The following is a 20,396-nucleotide window of genomic DNA, read 5'->3' as shown; positions in this document are numbered from 1 at the left end:
CGATTGTTGATTTTGTAAAATGAAGTTGAACAGGCTTGTACACATTTTCAGACTGCTTGTGCAGTGAGTGCCATACACCATGGTCTTCTGATGCATTGGTGAGGAGGTGATCAGTAAGATGCAGCAGTGGAAGCGCTTGCTCAAAGGCTGGAGGAAAATTAGACTTAGACCTAGATTTGTCAGAATGATAAGAGTTTATCTAAAGCTGGCTTTAGATAGAAGAACATCACAGGTGCTCCTCAATTTACGATAGGGTTGCGTTCCAGCAGACCCAGCATAAGTTGAAAAAAAATCTTAATTGGAGACGTACCTTGTCTAACATTGACAGCACTGTATCAGTCCTCATACGGATCCCACTACCTTGCTCTCTCCCAACAGTCCCTGTAAGCTTTCCGAAAATGTGATTAACCAACGAGGAAATCAATGATGCTTGTGATGACCTTTAACACATTATATGAAAGTAAATGACAGTCATGCTATTGTGTCATCGTAAAATCATAAGTAGGGGAGCACCTGTATTACCTTTCATATTTTTCCAATGTTGATTGCACACACAATCATTTAAGTACCGGCTAGTTTCTATAATATTGCACTTAAAGTTTAGCTGCATGAATCCTGGAGCTTGTGGAGTCATTAGTGAATCAAGAAATATTGGTGCCATGGCAATTTCTCTGTACCATGCCAATTTCCCAGTCCTGAAGCCGGGACGTAGTGAATAGTTTCAGGTACAAGATCTGTGAGTAATTAATGCTATTATTATTCCTATGCGCCCAATTGTTCTGAACGATGCCACCAATTTAAATCATATTCCACCTATTGCAGTACTCACACACCACCATAGACCAGTTCGCAGGTTTATTTCTCCATTTAGCTGAATCCAGTTGCGCAGGGTTTACCTCTGTGATTATTTACAATGTAACTTCCGCACTACCAGATTTAAATATAAACCTGATGAATGGGGGAAAGTTATCATGAATTAAATAACAGCGGCAATACAGAGAAATTGTGCTGAGGCATTAATTTCACTCCAGAGGAAAATGCACCAGAGAAATGAATGATTAAACTTATGGGAATCCCCATAGGAATCCCCAGAGGTATCTTTATTCTCCAGAGGTGGGTGATCTTTAAACTCACAGACCTTGACTGCTGAATGTGTAGAAGAAATGTATTAAATGTGTTGATAGGGCTCCATACCTCTAACTGCAAGACAAGAGCCTGAAGCCTCAATTTCAAGTGCCACAGTGCACTTAAAGGGACATGCACACTCCCCCTTCAACTGGCTGATCCAGCCACTTTACACATCAGATCCTTTCTTTATCTTACATACACTTAAAATAAGACGTGTAGAACTTACCCTATTTGCGCAAACATTTCTCCCTGCAAATGTTATAACATCACAACTCTCAGGTACTCCCTGTGCAAAATCACATTTGAATACAATTTATTTCATAAATTGGAATTAACTGGTAGTTAAATTCGCTCATTCTACAGTATTGAAAAACGATCATTTATGACATTTAATTTTTAGCATGAATTTTAATCAATATTGGTCAGTGACTGAAGTGGGAAGTCGTGATTTATGAAATTATCTCTGGTCTCTACTCTCCCACTCCCTGCACTTCTCCCAACATTCAGGAGCTGGCACACAGTCCCTGCCTTTTTCATGTTACTCATCTACTATTCCTTTAACTGCTTGCATTAAAATTTTAGCCTTTGCTTTCTGCTTATCCTCAGATGTCTGGACAAATGCTTTTTGTGTGATCTGTAGAAGCTGGGTTATTCCCTGCTCATGCCAATTTTCTGTCTTTTGTAATTTTCTCCTAATGTCTGGGGCTGAGTTGGTAACAAAACCTGTTAGTACCAATTGTTCCCCTGCTGGGGATTCTATGTCGAGACCCCCATATTGTATATATATTTGGTCCCAAAAATTGGTCTAACTGTTCGGCACATCCCTGGGGATCTTCTATCAGGGAGGTCAGTTCTTTCTTAAAGTTACGCACTTCAGTACTGGTCAGGGGCACATTTACGAAACCGAGACCCTCTCCCATGGGAATTTCCCGCAGTGGTCTCATCCAATTGGTTTCTGGCTTATTAGGTCTGGGTTCCTGCTCCCTGGGAAATGAATCAAAGGGTTCTGCCCTTTCTTCCTGAAGAGTCTCACGCTGTTCTGAATTAAAGTTACCTCTCTCTCCTTCCAACAGAGGTGGTAATCGAGTGCTTTGTGAGCAAGTTATCATACCACTCCTGCTCTCTTCTCTCTTCTCTAGTGGTGGGGGAGGTGGGGAAGGTGCAGAAGGGTAGGTCATAGGAGGGGAAGGAAAGATAGGAGCCGGCATAGGAGGAACATAAGGTGGAGGGAGGGAATGTAACACATCCCAACCCTGTGATTCAGGGACAAAAGGTTCCTCCTCTCTCTTATCCCTGAATTCTTTCTCATTCAAAACCAGTTGTTCAATGGGTCCCTTGAGCCAGCAGGCTGCATATTCCCTGCTCTCAACATTGTCTTTCTGGTTTTGATAGAGCCATAGGTTCAAAGTTTGACACATCCATTCATCCTCGGATCCGAATTTTGGCCAGTACACGGAGCTCCCTTTAACCGGGTATTTAACCCATTCAATACAACAATACCTGACCATTGTCAGTTTGTCTTTCCCACGGGACTTTCCTGTGCCCCACTCAGATAACATCAACCCAAGCGGGCTGTACATCCTGAACCAGGACTACAACAATACCTGACCATTGTCAGTTTGTCTTTCCCACGGGTCTTTCCTGTGCCCCACTCAGATAACATCAACCCAAGCGGGCTGTACGTAGCTATCTGGTGTTCACATCCTGAACCAGGACTCTCTTCCTTGCTACTCATTATTCCCATACTTATAAACAAGTAAAATTACTCTTACCGAGTTCCAGTAGCAATTCTCTAGCGCGCTTCCTTCCGTCGTTTGTTCTCAATGCCTCTTCTCGGATATCACTCGCTTCTTCCACTGACCAGCCACCCGTCGCCCGTGAGTCCAGCTGAATCAGCCGGGGTGCACCTACTCTCGTCGTCGGGGTACTCTGTCAGTGGAGGGAGTGTGATCCCGGACGAGCCCCCATTTGTTAGAAATTAAAGTACCTTTAAAGAAATTGCTCGAGACAAAAATTGAGAACAAAGAACATTTATTACTACAACAATGCAAAGTTGGGTGCTTCCCCTTACCCTGGGAATACACACACATACTGGGGCTCACCCAACTTTTATACAGTCAATTTCAGTATCAGAGTGCCCTCCCCCTTACATTCTTCTGCCCCCTGGATGGGTTTGGCATAGGCAATCCTTCCTGCCTACGTGCAGTTTCAGTATACTTGGAGGACCAGGGGGTATCCTGTCGGTGTTCCTTCATGTTATTGTCCTTATTCACACCTTCCTGATTCTCGGGGCTACAGTCTCTTGATATGCAGAGTTGACTCATTCTATCTAGGGTTGGCTAATTTCATATTGTGAGAGATGGGAAAATTGATCTAAAATTATGAACATGGAAGAAACTAAAGTTCATCAGTAAATGGCTGTAACCAGTACAAACAGGATAAGCTTGGGGCTTAGGATGCAGGAAAGCAGAGTCAGCACGATTAACATAAGAATCTTCTAGTGTTTGTGACAAGACCATAAGACTAAGATAAGGAGTGGTAAGGAACAATAGAATGTAGGAAGCTGAGGTAGTCTGGATCAGATAAGGGTCTCCTAGCCCTGGACAGAAGTACCAAGTCCTACATATCTAATTAGCTAACTCCGTTGACAGGAGTTCATGGGGTGGAAACAGGAACCGATGCCCCCAGCTCGGGGAGGGTCGGAGGAGCCTCGACTCATGCCAGAGATCTCCTGGTTTTGGGGCTTGTCCTTGGACTGTTGCTTTGAAAGCCTTTCGTGGTCTATGACAGCTGAGAACTTCAACAAGACCCACTCGTTCCTCTCCTGATGGTCCGACAGCAGTTCAAACTTCTCCAATGCACCATTGGGTTGAATTTGAGCCCTTGGCTCTCCCAGTGCCTTGGAGCATTGATTTGGGGTGATGGCCTGGGAATATTTATGCCACAGGAGGTCGCGTTCGTGACCCTGGTTCAAATCTGGCCCCGTCTGCAAGGGGCTTGTTGTTCACCCCGTGCCAACATGGTTTTTGACCACTCTTCAAACGGCGTGGGGGTTGGTGGGGGGGTGGGGGGAGGGGGTGTCGGGGCATCTGGTTCATGGGCGTCTTGCCGTGGTGTGAGCTCTTTTGGGCCAATGACTCTGCTGTCTGTTTAAATGTAAAGATTCAGTCTGGGGTCTGTCACGTCAAGAGTCAGTCTGGGGTCTCTCTGTAGGGATGTAAAGTGACTGGGCAAAATCTCATGGCATGCATTAAAACCATAAAAAAAAACAACACGGATGAAACCCCATTTGGCCCTTCTCGTCTGCGCTGCAAACATCAGGCCACTGGTCCCACTGACCTGCACCCAGTCCATCGCCCACCTTCTCCAACCACGGATCTATCCAATTTATTCTTCAGACTGAAAACTGCCGGTGCCCACCACAGGAGATGCCAGCTCATTCCACACTCCCACGACTCACTGAGTGAAGAAGTTGCCCCTCAACGATTCCCCTTTCACCCTAAAGTTATGTCCTCTTGGATTGATCTCTCCTCATCAAAGTGGTAAGAGCCCGCTCGCCTTTTCTGTTTCTATCCCTCTCGTCGTTTTGCAAAGCTTGATCAAATCTCTCCTCATTCTTCTTTGATTCAAGGAAAAAAGTCCTAACTGGTTTAATCTATCCCTAGAACTCAACTCCTGAAGACACGGCCACCTCCTAGTCAATCCTCTCCGCACTCTTTCAATCTTCCTGATATCATTCTTGTCGTCGGGTGACCAGAACTGCACACACTACTCCAAATTGGGCCTCACCCATGTCTGACACAACCTCACCGTGACATCCCAGCTCCTGCACTCATTTCTTCGATTTCTGATGGCCAAGATGGCAAGGGCTTTCTTTACAAACCTGTGATGCCACTTTCAAGTGACAGGTACAAATTCTTTCACCCAAAATTCCATCCACCGAACATTTTCGGGTTGGGTGCCAAACATGACCGGATCCGACCCACCCTCAATTCGTGCACAAATTTCCCCTGTTGGCCACGCGGGGAACCCTAGGGACTCTTTACTTTATAGGTGCCAGTGGATAAAATAGAGTCCGGCACCACCAATTCACCGTCGATGGATGCCCAATTTGTTGTAGATGACCCGAGGCTGCCACCGCATTCTCGTGCCCCCAGCACCTTTGCTGCATTATCCCATATCCAGCACTGCCATCACCCTTCTTCCACCATTCCCCCCCCCCCCCCACCCCTGGTCCATAGACCCTTCTAGTTGGAGTGTGTCATTGTTTTGCTAAAATTTGAAATCAGCATAATCCAGGTACAAATTTATCATCCAACACCCTAGGGACCAGACACTGATCAGAATATTTTTCGATCATAGAATAGTAACAGCTTGAGCAGCTCCTGGAATGGGATGCTGCTCGGCAGTCGACTAGTTAAGCAAGTGACCTATGTTTGTGAGGTGATGAATTCAGCTCACATATGTGCTTGTGTGGCACATTTGGTCCAGGATATCTGGCCTAATGCCCTTGCCCTTATCTCTATTCCCAGCCCTGCCCCTCCTCCCCCACCCCCCTCAATATAACAAGGACAGAATTCTCCTGGTCATTGCCTCCCACCCCATATATTTTCCACCACTCCTACCATCAGACACCTCCTTCCTTTCTGTTGTGATTGCTCCACCAGTGATTCGCTCATTCCTTCCCATCAACTGTTCCCTTGGAACCTGACTCTATGAAGCAAAACTTCACTGATGAACCCGCAGGGTCCTCCACTGGATCTGTTGATCCTGACGTGGCCTCCTCTATGCTGGGTAGATTGGATGCAAACTGGAAAAATCATTTCATTGGTCACCTTCACTCTGGTGGCTCCAACAGCAGGATCTCCCAGGGGCAGACCATTTTAATTCCACATCCCATTCCCACTCAACATGGTTGTCCATGGCCTCAAGCATTGCCAAATCAAGGCCTAGTACAAATTCCATCTTGGAAGTCTCCAATCAGATAGCATCAATATCGACCTCCAAATTTCTGGTAAGACCTCTCCTCTGGTCTCTATTTCCCCACCTGCCTCCTTTCCTCTCATGTCCCTTTCCCTTCATTCTATCAGAGCTATGGTTCCCTGTCCTCTTTCCCCCCATTTTTCACTTCTACCCTCCCACCTGTATCCCCTTAACTGTTACTTTTTTGTCTTTTCCTCTCCCCTATCTTTTTATTCAGGTGTTTTCCTGCACTCCTGATGAAGGGCTCAGACTCCCCAAAAAAATCCCAACACTTCCTCTCAAAGCACCTGAACCCATGAATATGCCCAAATATCCACCATGTCCTTTTTAGTAACCCAAGATCGTGTTATATGGCGAGCTCTCCACTGGCCACTGTGACAGAGGTGCACCAAAGAAAAGGTACAAGGACTGCCTAAAGAAATCTCTTGGTGCCTGCCACATTGACCACCGCCAGTGGGCTGATAACGCCTCAAACCGTGCATCTTGGCGCCTCACAGTTTGGCGGGCAGCAACCTCCTTTGAAGAAGACCGCAGAGCCCACCTCACTGACAAAAGGCAAAGGAGGAAAAACCCAACACCCAACCCCAACCAACCAATTTTCCCCTGCAACCGCTGCAACCGTGTCTGCCTGTCCCGCATCGGACTTGTCAGCCACAAACGAGCCTGCAGCTGACGTGGACTTTTTACCCCCTCCATAAATCTTCGTCCGCGAAGCCAAGCCAAAGATGGAAAACACCCAGTCAGTACCACAACCACGTCCTCAGACTCCAAGCAACACTGTCACAGCCTCAGTGACCGGGTTTCAAATCTGGCGCTGTCCGTAAGGAGTTGGTACTTTCTCCTTGTGTCTGTGGGTTTCCTCTGGTTTCCTCACATGCTTCAAAACATACAGGGTTTGCCAATTCAATGGGGATTTGGGAAGCAGAGCCTGTAACTGTGCTTTATGTGTAATTTTTAAATTCCAAACTGACCTTGAGTGGTCCCATTCCCCCTCTGGTTTTCCATGAGGGTATAAAATGCATTGGGGCTCTCCCTACACCCACTCGCCAAGGACTCTTTTCACCTTCCCATTATGTGCTCCGCTTGAAATTTTTCCTGTAACCTTTATACAGCAGGATTTCATTCCATGGAGGGGAGACGTTCTTGGTCAGGATCTCATTTCATGGAGGGAGGACGTCCTTGGACAGGATCTCATTCCATAGAGGATAGATGTTCTTGGTCAGGTTCTCATTCCATGGAGGATAGACGTTCTTGGACAGGATCTCATTGCATGGAGGGAGGATGTCCTTGGACAGGATCTCATTCCATGAAGGGAGGATGTCCTTGGAAAGTACTTTGTGATGTCAAACAACATTTAACAAGAGCCTCAACCAGAAAAACGAGTTGCTGGTATTTATATCTGGGCACAAAGACACCACCAAATTTCTTAATGACCCAAACACTTCTAAAATTAAACATTGGAATAAAGAGTATTTTACAAATATTCAAGATTCAAAAAAACCTAAAAATGATTGAGTTAATTTTGGTGAATCAGTGAGGGTAGATGGAGATGTAGTTGAGAGAATTTGGGACCACACCGCCCTCCAGTGTCAAGATGGGCAAACTGCAAAGGTCCACATTAGGCTCAATATCTCCCCCTGGTGTCAGAATGAACTCACTGCATGATTAAACATTTTATTCAGTGGGGCAGAATTGGAGGGGCAGAGACAGATGAGAGGGCTCAAAACAGAGGGGTCAAAAGCAAGAGGAGTAGACGCCACATGGAGTCAGAGGTGTGGAAAAAGAAGGGTGGAAACAGAGATGTTGAAACCGAGATGCAACCAGAGGGCTGCAAACAGATGGATTCAAACAGAGGGGAGGGAAGAGAGGGTTGAAAACAGAGGGATGTAAAAAGAGGCGGGGAAACAAAAGGAGGAAACAGAAGATTGAATCAAGAGGCACAGAAACAGACGTTTGGAAACAAATGGGTGGAAACCCGAAGCCTCAGTGCCCAAGTGTTGGGGTACATCATTCACCAGCGTCCCAGGGAATGCATAAACCAATCGGGTGTGGCATATCATTAACCAGTGTCACATGCAAACCCTGAACCAATCAGGTGGGGAATATCATTAACCTGCGTTACAGGCACCTCACGAACCAATCGGGTCTGTCTGTGTGTCTCTCTCTCTCTCTCTCGCTCTCTCTCTCTCTCTCTCTCTCGGTGTCTCTAATATTTGCTTATTCATTACCCACCATTATCCATCCCTACTGGTGGTGTGGGCTTTGTTCCCCAAGGCGTCCGTATTGGCTGTCCATAGACCATCTCTGCCCCAACGCATTCCTCGGTGTCACCTGCATTAAAATCAAGATGGCATCAGCACCTTTTTGGGCACTTTTAGCCGTGTTTCCTCAGTTGTCCTGGCCAGTTTTGTGTTTCGTTCACACATTCCTGTTGCCTGGGGTTCACGGCACTCGTGGAAGATCGCCAGTTCCTGAAACAATTCTTCATTTATCTTATTTGTAACATTTTTACATTTAATTTAACATATACATTAAAAAACTTAAATTTCTTATTTGAAAATAAGATAAAATTAATGCATAGTGATTTAAAAAGTAACCCCTCCCACAGCTGCCCAATAGAAAACAATAAAGAGAGAAAACATCTAGATAGTATTTATAAAAATTGACCAAAACTCTCAAATAAAATCTTGGTTTTCTTGGGTTTAGGAGTCAGAAAGTTCATGTTGGGTGATTAAAACTTAATTCCTACAATTGGTAAATACACATCCAAAATCTTCAATAGAGAAATTCAAATTTGTTCCGTGAATTCGATGTAATTATTTCAAGTGGGATACAACGGCTTATTTCAGTGTGGCCATCGACCCATTCCCAAATACGCATCGGACTTCCAAGTTACTGCCACACATTTTACCCCTATGACAATTACAGCACAGAAACAGGTCATTTGGCCCTTCTTGTCTGTACTGAACTAAATATTCTCCTCTCGTACCACCTCTCTGCATTCCCCTCCCCTCCAATTTTCCATGAAATGACAAAATGGACCGTGCCGCCACTATTTTTCCCGGAAGCTCACTCCACTCAGCCACCATTCTGAGTAAAGAAGTTCCCCCTCATGTTACTTCCAAACTTTTACCTCCTGTTTCAATCTCTGCTCCCGCAATGAAAAAAGTCTATCCACATCAACTCGTTCTATCCTCCTAGTAATTTTAAAGACCTCGATCAAATCCCCTCTCAACCATCTACAATCCAAAGAATAAAGACATCATTTGCTCAATCTTTCTTTGTAATCTAGTTGCTGATATCCAGGTAACATTGACGTGAATCTTCTCAGCACCCTCTCTACTTCGTTGATAGCTTTCCTCTCATTTGGTGACCAGAACTGCACACAGTACTCTCAATAGGGCCTCACCAATACATTGTCTAATCTCACTGCCCGACTCCTGTATTCTATGCTATGGTTGATCAAGGCCAGCTATTTGAACAGATTCTTTTCGAGGTACTCTCTGATTACCCTCCAATAATTAACCTATCACTGTCAGGCTCACCTGGTTGGCTTTTGAAGCCGTTTTTAAACCAAGGAACATTAGATTACATCCATTCCTCTGGCACCTCACCCGTGGATAAACAGGTTTTAAATATTTCTGTCAGAGCCCTTGCAATTTCTACTCTTCTTTCCCTCAAGGCCAAGGGAATATCATGTCAATAGACAAAAATCAGCCATCACAAGGTGAAGGCAGGACAGTAGTCCCACCTCTCCAGCACGAGTCACCCCAGGATCAAGTCAGCACTGACTGCAAGAAGTTTCTACATTCTCTCGGTGTCTGTGTGGATTTCCTCCCACACTCCACAGCTCAAGGCGATTTGGGAAGCTCAGGACCATGGGGAGGAAGTGCACATGATGGTCCTGTGGGCATCAATTTAATTAAACAGCACAGATGAACCTTTGGGCACGACCTGATATTTTTTATGGTTTCAAACTCATTATTTTTGAAAATTGTATGTGCACCTCTAATGCAACACAACTGCTGCAAAACAGGCTTCATGATGCTTATCCATGACAAGAACTCAGGAGAATCTGATTTGGTTACTAGACTTTTGAACAGAACAGTGTCTGGACATTTTATCCCTAAACTGAAACTTTATAGACATACAGAACAAAAAGAGGGCAAAACAAGCTTGTGTCTCACCAATACCACAATTCACGGACACTTTTTAAGTTCTCAAGGGTGGCAGAAAACACAAAGAACATAGAAACTCCTTCCACACTGTCACTTTAAAAGCTTTGGATGAACCATGCGATAAATATTCCCAAGCTATCACTCCAAATCAATGACCAAAAGTACTGGCTGAGCGATAGATTTGAGACATTTTATCAGCTATGCAACAATCAGGCACAAGGAAAATTGCTGCTTCCATTGTGAAGCGTTTAGTAGAATTTAGGACTGAGATAAGGAAGAATTTTTTCACTCAGAGGGTGGTGAATTTATGGACTTCTCTGCCACAGGAAGTGATTGAGGCCGGTTCCATAGCTATATTTAAGAGAGAGTTAGATTTAGTACTTGTGACTAGGGGGATCTGGGGGTATGGAGCGAGAGCTGTAACAGGGGACTGAGTGGATGATCAGCCATGATCAAAATGAATGGCGGTGTAGGCTTGAAGGGCCAAATGGCCTACTCCTGGATCTATTTTCTATGTTTCCATTGAGGAATCTCAGACCACAAACAACTTTCACCGAGAAAAACAAGCAATTCTCCACAATAAAACTAGGTTTCCTTCCTGTCTGCAAACATCTGCTCTCTTGAGTCTGAATGGCACAACTGGGGAAACCGTTTCAAACCCATGACCTGAAACAGCATATTCTCTTCCCCTAATTGGAGCTGTCTTGCAATTGGCCACCACTGCCCAAGCAAGAATGAACTGGGAGATCTCACACTTGCTCCTTCACAGGTGAGACCTCCCTGTTCTTTGGAGCTCCATATTATCCATCTTGCTCTATTTTGTTAACCTTAATCAAGTCTCCACTCATTCTCCAACACTCCCATGAAAAATAAAAATCATGTATCCTGTAGTTCGGGATTCTGGACACCAGGTGGTGATATTATACCTCTCTCTCTCTCTCTCTCTCTCTCTCCCTAGCTTCATGCATGCAGTACTCGGTGTGAACAGGCAGTGGCAGCACTTTACAGCCCTTGCAATCTGCAGCTTGGACAGGAGATGGTTGGTTTGCACCTCGTGGGCTCTTGCACCAAGATTGAAGATTTGGAGATTTCCCATTGATTGGCAGAGAACATACACAACATCACATCCAACCCTGAGATTCCCTTTTTCCTGTGGACACGGCCGAATTCCCACGAATGGGTCGTGCAAAAATAAACGGATCAGTGGAAACCTGGAAAGATAAAAGAATTGAAAACAAAGAAAATCAATAAAGTGCTGCAAGAGTCCTGAAATGAGTTCCTGATTGAGTTTGTTGTTGAGGAGTCTGAAGGTGGAGGGGGAGCAGCTGTTCCTAAACCTGAGGGTGTGAGTCTTGAGGCACCGAGACCTCTTTCCTGATGGCAGCAGTGAGAAGAGAAAGAGAGAGTGTGGATCTTTGATGATTGCTGATGTTTTCTGACAGCACCATTCCCTCTCGATAAACTCAATAGTGGGGAGAGTTTTGTCTGTGATGTCCTGGGCTGTGTCCACGACCTTTTGGAGGGCTTTATTCTCAGGGGTATTGGTGTCCCCATACCAGACCATGATGCAGCCAGTCAGCACACTTTCCACCACATCTCTGTAGAAATTTGCCAGGGTTTCTGGTGTCATCCCAAACCTCCACAAACCCCTGAAGAAGTAGAGGTGCTGACGTGCTTTCTTCACGATGTCATTGGTGTTGCGTCCAGGAAGATTTTTTGAGATGGTGACTCCCAAGAACCTAAATTTGCTCACCCTCTCTACCCCTGATCCCCCAATGAACACTGGATTTTAAAACTCTGGCTTTCCTTTCCTGAAGTCAACAATCAACTCCTTGGTTTTGGTGACATTGAGTTGGAGGTTGTTGTTGATGCACCATTCAACTCGGTTTTCAAACTCCCTCTTGCATGTGGACTCATCCCCTTCCTTTATACAACCCACGACCATGGTATCATCAGCAAATTTGTAGGGGATATTATTGATATACCGAGCCACACAGTCGTGGGTGTAAAATGAGTAGAGTGGGGGCTAAGAACACAGCCCTGTGGTGCTCTGGTACTGATGGAGATCGTGGAGGGGATATTCTTACCAACCTTCACTGATTGTGGTCTGGAGGTGTTAACTCCCAGGTCTTGGAGTTTGCTGGTCAGTTTGGAGTGGATGATGGTGTTAAATGCTGATCTGTAGTTGATAAAGAGCATCTTTACTGTTCAGGTTCCCCAGGGCTTTGTGTAGGGCCAGTAAGACAACATCTGCTGTTATTATGAGAGGCAAACTGGAATGGATCCACATCACCACTCAGACAGGAGCCTTTTCAAACACTTCTTCACTGTTGATGCAGGTGCAACTGGTCGATAGTCATTCAGGCAGGTTATTACACTCTTCTTGGGCTCTGGTGTGATTGACACCTGTTGGAAACAGATGGGGACCGGGCAAGATGCTTTCCTTGAATTCTAGATGGCAGGAGGATGGAAACCATAATATGAGAGCAGAAGTTCAAAGCATGAGGGTACATGTTCTGAGTTTGTAAAAAAAAAGGACAGGCAGGGGAAAAAAACAGATGGAGTCAGTCAGAGGGTTTGAAATGTCTATTTCAATGCAAGGAATAAAGGGGATGAACTTTGAGCATGGATCAGTATGTACAACTTTGATGTGACTGTTACAGAGTCTTGGTTGGAGGAAGGGCAGGATTTGCTGATGCAGGTCCAAGGGTTTGGGTTTAAAAGGAATGGAGTGAGGGGTAGTGGGGTGGGGAGAATAACATTACTGGTCAGGGATAGTATCATGGCTATAGAAAGGGAGGTAACTGCAGAGGGGGTGTCCAGTGTGACAGTGTGGGTGGCAGTCAGAAACAGGGAATGTGCCAGAGGACCCCCAATAGTCCTTGGGGCACCAAGAGCAGATAAGCAGGCAGAGTTTGGAATGGTGCAGGAAACACAGTGTTGTAGTAATGGGAGACTTGAACTTCCCCTATATTGACTAGTACTTCCAGATTGCAAGAGGGATAAATGGGTCTGAATTTGCCAAGTGTTCAAGAAGCAGTCCTGACAGCCTGTGGACCAGCTGCGAGCAGGCACACTGGATCTAGGTCTGGGTAATGAACCTAGTCATGTGGCAGATTTTAGAGTGGTCAAGCATTTTGGTGAGAGTGACCACATCTCTGAACTTTCATATAGCTATGGATAAGGATAATTCAGACAAAATGGGAATCTGTTTAAGGTTCATGGATCTTAAATTTAAATGTAGGCATACAGCACAGTAACAGGCCCTTTCGGCCCACGAGCCCGTGCTGCCAAATTGGCCTCCTTTTGAAGGGTGGGAGGAAACCCACATTGACCAGGAGAACCTACAAACTGATGATGGCATGGGATTCAAACCCTTGGTCCCAATCACTGCTGCCGTGGTTGCATTGCATTAACCATGGTGCCCCATTCATCTGGGGTTTACAGATCACTTCATTCATCAGGGATTGAGTTCAAGAGCTGCAAGGTAATGTTACAGCTCTACAAAGCTCTGTGGAGACCACACTTTGAATATTATGTTCAGTTCTGGTCACCTCATTACAGGAAGGAGGTGGAAGCTTTGTAGAGGGTGCAGAGGAGATTTACCAGGAGTTGCCCAGATCAGACAACATCTTATGAGGCAAGATTAGGGGAGCTATTGGAGCTATTTCATTTGGGGAAAAAAAAGAGTCAATTTGAAAGGGTCTCAAAGATGATGAAAGTCCTTGATAGGTTGGGCAGCCTGCACATTTTTCCTGAGGCAACAGTAAAATGCCAGAGGACATCTGTTCAAGGTGAGGGGGAGCGGTGAGGAGACATTGGTAAGTTTTTTTATTTTACACATTAGTAGGGGATTGGAATGAATTGGGTGGGTGATGATGGAGGCTGCTACAATTGGGATATTTAAAAGACATGGATAGAAGAAGAGTAGTAGCCTGTATTGTCATTTAAAACCAGGACACAGTTTAAAAATGAAATGACAGCCTCCAGAAACTACAATGCTAACCAGCAAACCGTGATTCCACATCAGGCAACACAAGATGCCATTTCAACTCCAGACAAAAGATCAAAATTACACAGACTAAAATGTACCTACACAATGAGGAAGAAAAAGTGCCAACAATACAGTAAATGATGAAAGACTCGACAATAAGCACATTTCATATTTTAGAATGTGCAGTGACTTGAAAAGAAAAACCAGAGCACAGATCACGTCTAGACAAGCCCATCAGCTTCTGCACTGTAACTGTTGAGAGGACCCCACCCCGCCCCCCACGTTCTCCTCTCTGACTCCACTATCTGCCACAGGACCCCATGCTCTAAGATGGCACAGCCTCTGGAACCTCCAGGCCAGGCACATGACATGATCACTCCAGTCTCTGGGACACCTTCTCCGCAGATCAGACAGCCAGCCATACACCATTCACTCCAGGCATCCAGATGCAGATCTGCCACAGCATCTCCTCCTCGGCCACCTGCAGCACTCAATATATGGAAGCCTCAAACCCACAGCAGGAGCCCGACCACAGCAGATCAGGTCACGTGCGCTTCTTCCAGATCTTCACCTGACTTTGCGGTTCTTCTCACTTTCCCGTCTCCACAGTGCTATCTTCCAATCTTCATCCTTTCAAAATTGAGCACGGCACACTGCTTAGACCATTTCAGTAGCATTACGATCTGGGGAGGCCACTGCAGCTGTGCTGCGCCATCATCATCCAGAGGGATGTGGCTTTGCGGTAGGGAACGTTTAGGTTGTTGAGTACATATATATGGGTCAGGACAACATTTTGGGCCAAATAGCCTGCAGTGTATTATGATGTCCATATTCAACTCTGCAACAGATAAATATGTTTGATGAACAATACACACATCACACCTTGAGTCAGCTCTTTCCTGCCACAAATCTTTCTGCAGTTGTTGGACGTTCATCCACCAATAGAGACAAAACAAATCCGTGAATATCACAAGATAAGCACCCAGATTTGAAACTAAAGTTGGTTGTGTGACAGATTATAGAGACATTTTAAAGGAGATAAACTGGGGCAGAATTTTTAGTGTAGGGGTCATATACAAAGATTTCAAAACAGATCTCATTTAAAATATTGGAGCTCTGCTCAAGTCAGACAGGCTGGCTCCGAACACCTTTGCAACAGATGAAAGAACTCAGAGGAGTAGGTTCGGAGCCGCAGGCTGTCTGGGAGTGCTGCTTGCTGTTCTCAGTGGGCCATATGGTTTTGGAAGCAGAGAGGGAGTCAAATAGGCTTTTTTGTGTGAGTGAGAGAGAGAGAGAGAGAGAGAGAGAGAGAAGAGAGAGAGAGAGAGAGAGAGAAGAGAGAGAGAGAGAGAGAGAAAAGTTTTACAGTTCAGCAGCAGCTGGGACAAGAACAGGACAAGCTGCAAAGCTTGTGGAAAACCCCATTTTGAAGACTGGTTGTGAGTGTGCTTAGTTCAGCCTGGTCAAAGCCCTTGTGGTTCATACAAGGAGAGGACTGGCTGGGTAATGTTTCACTTGAAATAAGAGAACCAAAATGTTACTCTGTGGTAACCTGAAAGAAAGAGGTAATCATCTGGAAAACCCTGATGGGGCAAGTTTCTTCGGCAAGATACTGAAGTGGCTGACTATAAAGTATCAGTTGTGGGTGTCCAGTGTTGAACAAATTTCTCTCTAAAGACCAACAAGAACCTTCCTGAGCAGTAATCATTTTCCTTTCTGTGCACAGTACAAGAATTGCCTGCAACCAGTTAACTTGGAAGATTGAGAAGTGAGATTAAACAGTGATTTAAAGAAAATTTCTGAACTTCCATAAACGTACGCTTAAAATTAGAAGGGGGGGGGGGTTAAGTTAGGTTAGTTAATGGTGATAAGTTAAAATGTGATTCTGTTTTCATGTTTAAAGATAACTAAAAGCAACTTTTGTTTAAATAACCATTTGTCTTGGTGAATATCTATTGCTGATGGGTTTTGGGGTCCTCTGGGCTCATAACATTTTATACATCTTAAAACAGAACAATGTATTTCAATGCATTTTATGCATTGACTCTACATCCAGGCAGAATCCAGACCGAATCTTCAATGTTAACATCCCAAGCCATCAGTCCAAACCAATATCCAAAAGTACTGGCACAGCAAATGGTTTAAGTTGAAATATATTTGAGAAATTTTACAAACTGCATAACAATTGGCAACAAGGAAAATAAGAGCTTGCATTATTATTCAACACTCACAGACCACTACCAACAAGTACAATGATTTTTACTAACACCTGATGCCTTCCACACCAACTCAACCAACAAGGCCTGAAAACAAATGGCTTTCAACAATAAAACCAGGCTTCTTATCTTCCATCTGAATGCCACAACTGTGAAAACTCCCGTTTTAAACCCGTGAACTCCCGTCACCTGATAAACACCCTCCCTCCCATCCCCTTAATTGAGGGACAGGAGACCACCCTTGCTGGAATGTGGAGCAACAAATAGATTTCACAGGTGAAGGAGCATCAAACCCTTCAGCCCTTCTACTCTGTGCCAAACGACAACTCGGTCTCCTCCCACTGACTTGTGCCAAGACCATATCCCTCCAAACCTCTGTCAAAATTATTTACGATATGAAGTATGCTTTTGACCTGCTGAGTTTCTCCAGCATTGCGTTTTTTTTTTTGAATTGATGTCAAAATTTAGCACACAACCACCACTTCAGCTGGCAGCTCTTTCCACCCTCCCACCGATCACTGTGGGCAGAGGTTCCCCCTAATATTTTATTAAAACTCTCCCTTTTGGCCCTCAACTCATGGTAATTTTGTCCAAACCCCTGAAATCATCAAGGAAATCACAAGTTCTGTTACGTCCACACAAGAGAGGGGAATTGTGGAAAAATCATTCATTTGAAGAAACATTTCTCTGAAAATAACAAGAATTGGTGAATTTAAAGAATCTGAGTTTTGACACATGATTGGTAAGACTGAACTGTATTGGTTTGGGATCTGACACACACTTGCACATCGTGGAGTTCAATTTAAAATGAAGAAATGTTAGATTAATAAAAATGATTGCTTTGAAGATACCATTGTCTTGGTGAATTTCTATTGCCGCTGGTCTAGTTCGTAACACTTCATTCACCTGTGTAATAAGAATGTCCTCTGTATTGTGTGCACTGCCCTCCAGAGAAACTTGTATCAGGTTGTAAATGTACAAGTTATCTTTAAATTTAATTAGGACATACAGAATGGTATCAGGCCCTTTCAGACAATGAACATGTGTTTCCCAATTACACCCAAAAAGACCGACATCGCCTTATGTATCTTGAATAGTGGGAGGAAACTCGAGCACATAGGTACAAGGAAAACGTGCCAGATTTGAACCCGAGTCACAGGCACTGTGACAGAATGTGCTGACTGTCCCGCCGTGATTATAATCTTGAACAAGGTTGGAAAGGGTTAGATTAATGTTGGTTATTATGGACTAGCACGATATCATCAACTAATGTGCTCCAATATTCAGTGTTCCATGCCCACATTTTGGGTTGGGATCCTGCATCAAGAACCAGCACATTAGGGCAGAGTCGGAGTCAATCCAAAAGGAGTAATGGCGTTAACAAAGAGAAATGAGGCTAGGAAGAGATAGAGTTAGCAAGAATGCTCCTCTTGCTGGATGTGGGTTGTCAAGGAAGCCACTGATATCTCTGGTGACTTCATCTGTTAGAAATGAATTCAGATGAAGGTCCTGAAAAACCAAGTTAAGGATTGAGAGCTGGAGTTGGATAAACCTCAGAACATTTGGGAGGCAGAGGGAGCGATTGATAGGAGTTAAAGGGAAATTAACATACCTGGGAGGCAGGAGGAGGGTAGATGGGTGACATTCGGGAGAGTGAAAGGGAACAGGCACCCCTGTGGATATTCTTCTGAATAGCGAATATCCTACTTTGGATACAAGCCATGGCGATCAGATCTCTGGCATGGAATCTGGTCCTGTAGCTCAGAAGGGAAGGGGAGAGCAATTCCATAGTTTAGGGGGACAGATATGAGGTTCTGTGCAGGAAATTGAGTATCCTGGATGGTTATGTTCCCTCCCTGGTGCCAGGGTCCAAGATATCTCAGATCTTTCATAGCATTTTCAGGAAGGAGGGCGAGCAGCCTGATGTCATGGTTTGCATAGGAACCAATGACATGGGTAGGAAGGGCGAGGAGGTCCTGAGAGTTCATGGAGTTATGCACTAGGAGAGGACCTCCAACAATCTCAGGATTGCTACCCATGCCGAATGCTGTGGAGGTTAGAAATAGGAGGATAATGCATTTGAACATGTGGACATGGTGCATGTGGGAGAGGTTCCAGTTTCTTGATCTGGGTTTCCCAATCTTTTTCTTTACACTTTCATTTCCTGTGCCATAGGTGTTCTGTGAGAGAGGAAAGGAAAAGGTTGAAAACTGTTATTTTAATTGTACCTCATTGACCTGTTATGAACACGGTTTCATCACTCCAAAGGAAATGGGCCAATGTCAATTTTTCCAAAGCAAAATATCTCAGTAACAATTGGGTCCAGAGCAGGAATTGTCAACCTGTTTTTTGCACTCACATACCACCTTAAGTTATCCCTTACTCATCACAGAGCACCTATGGCACAGGGATTAGGGTTACTTGACGTCCTATTAGGAAACCAGACAGGTCAGGTGACAGGAGTATATGGAGGCAAATATTTTGTTTCAAGATGAGTTTTAAGTTAATGATGGATAAGGATAGGACTTTTCCTTGAGTTGAGATTAGAAATTGGAGAAAAACCAATTTTGTGGAAATGAGAACGAATCCAGAAAGAGTGGATTGGGATAAGTTGTTTTCTAACAAGGATGTGTTCAGTGAGCGGAACGGAAGGCCTTCAAAGGCGACATTTTGAGAGTGCAGAGTTTGCATGTTCCATCAGGATTAAAGGCAAAGATAAAAGGCAGAGGGAACCTGATTTTTAAGAAACATTGGTGATCGAGTTAAGAAGAGAGGGTCATAGAAAGCAGAGGCAACAAAGAGCTCCTCAGGTACTAGAAGAGTAAAGAAAATACTTAAGAAGGAAATTAAGAAGTAAAAATAAGGGATGCTCACTCTTAGGTTTTAATAAACTGGATAGATACATGGATGGGAGAGGTTTGGAGGGTGATAGAATAGGTACAGGTCAGTGGGACGAGCAGTATGATGTTTTCAGCACAGACAAGAAGGGCCATTTGGCCTGTGTTTCCTGTGTTGGAAAACAGAGAAGAGCTGGCAAGAGAATAGGAAGTACCACTCAAGGACAGTTTCTAATTGAAACAAAAATTATACAAACAGCACAGTAACAGGTCCTTCCGGCCCACGAGCTCATGCTGCCCAATTAACCAATGGATTGACAAAGAAAGAGTTCCACATAGTTCAGGAAGAAGAGATTTAAAAAAGTTTTCATGGGGCTTGGCACTTTAGCGGATCAAATCATAATTCATATTAGCAGGATCAAGTAAGTGAGGCGGGCATAATTGGAGCGGTCATTGTAGGAGCAGGCCATTGTGTGAGTGGCCCAGTTTAGGAGTGGGAATTTGAGACTTTTTCAGAGGCTTTGGAGTTGAGACAAGGCAAAAGAAAGGCAAGGTTAAAGTGGAGCGACCATTGTGTGACGAGTTCAGCATAGGACTGGGGATTTGGGCTGTGGCACCGGAGGTGATGGTGAGCAGTGACTGAAGTGGAGGTATAAGAATTGAGTCAAGGTAATATGTTTTTCTAAGTCTTTAATAGAGAGTGGGAATGGCAGCCAGGGTAGGGACATGTTCCTCTTGCAAAATGTAGATGGTCGGGGAAGCCAATATTATCCATGATGACTACATCTGGAAGAGGTACATCCAACTGCAGCTACTTACAGACCATATTAGGGAATTGGAGCTGGAGTTGGATGAACTCCAGGTTATATGGGAGGCTGAGGTGTGAAAGAAAGTTACAGAGATACGATCACACCTAGGAGAAAAGTAGTTGAGTGAGTCAGGAGAGGGATAGGGAATAGGCAGGCAGTGCAGGGTCCCCCTGTGGGTTTCCCCTCAGCAACACTTACCCTTTAGATACTGCGTTTGCATTTACAGTATTAATTTTGCAGTCTGAATTGGT

The sequence above is a fragment of the Narcine bancroftii genome, chromosome 3 (assembly GCF_036971445.1).
Source record: "Narcine bancroftii isolate sNarBan1 chromosome 3, sNarBan1.hap1, whole genome shotgun sequence".
Lineage (NCBI taxonomy): Eukaryota > Metazoa > Chordata > Chondrichthyes > Torpediniformes > Narcinidae > Narcine > Narcine bancroftii.
This window is presented reverse-complemented; position numbering follows the sequence as displayed.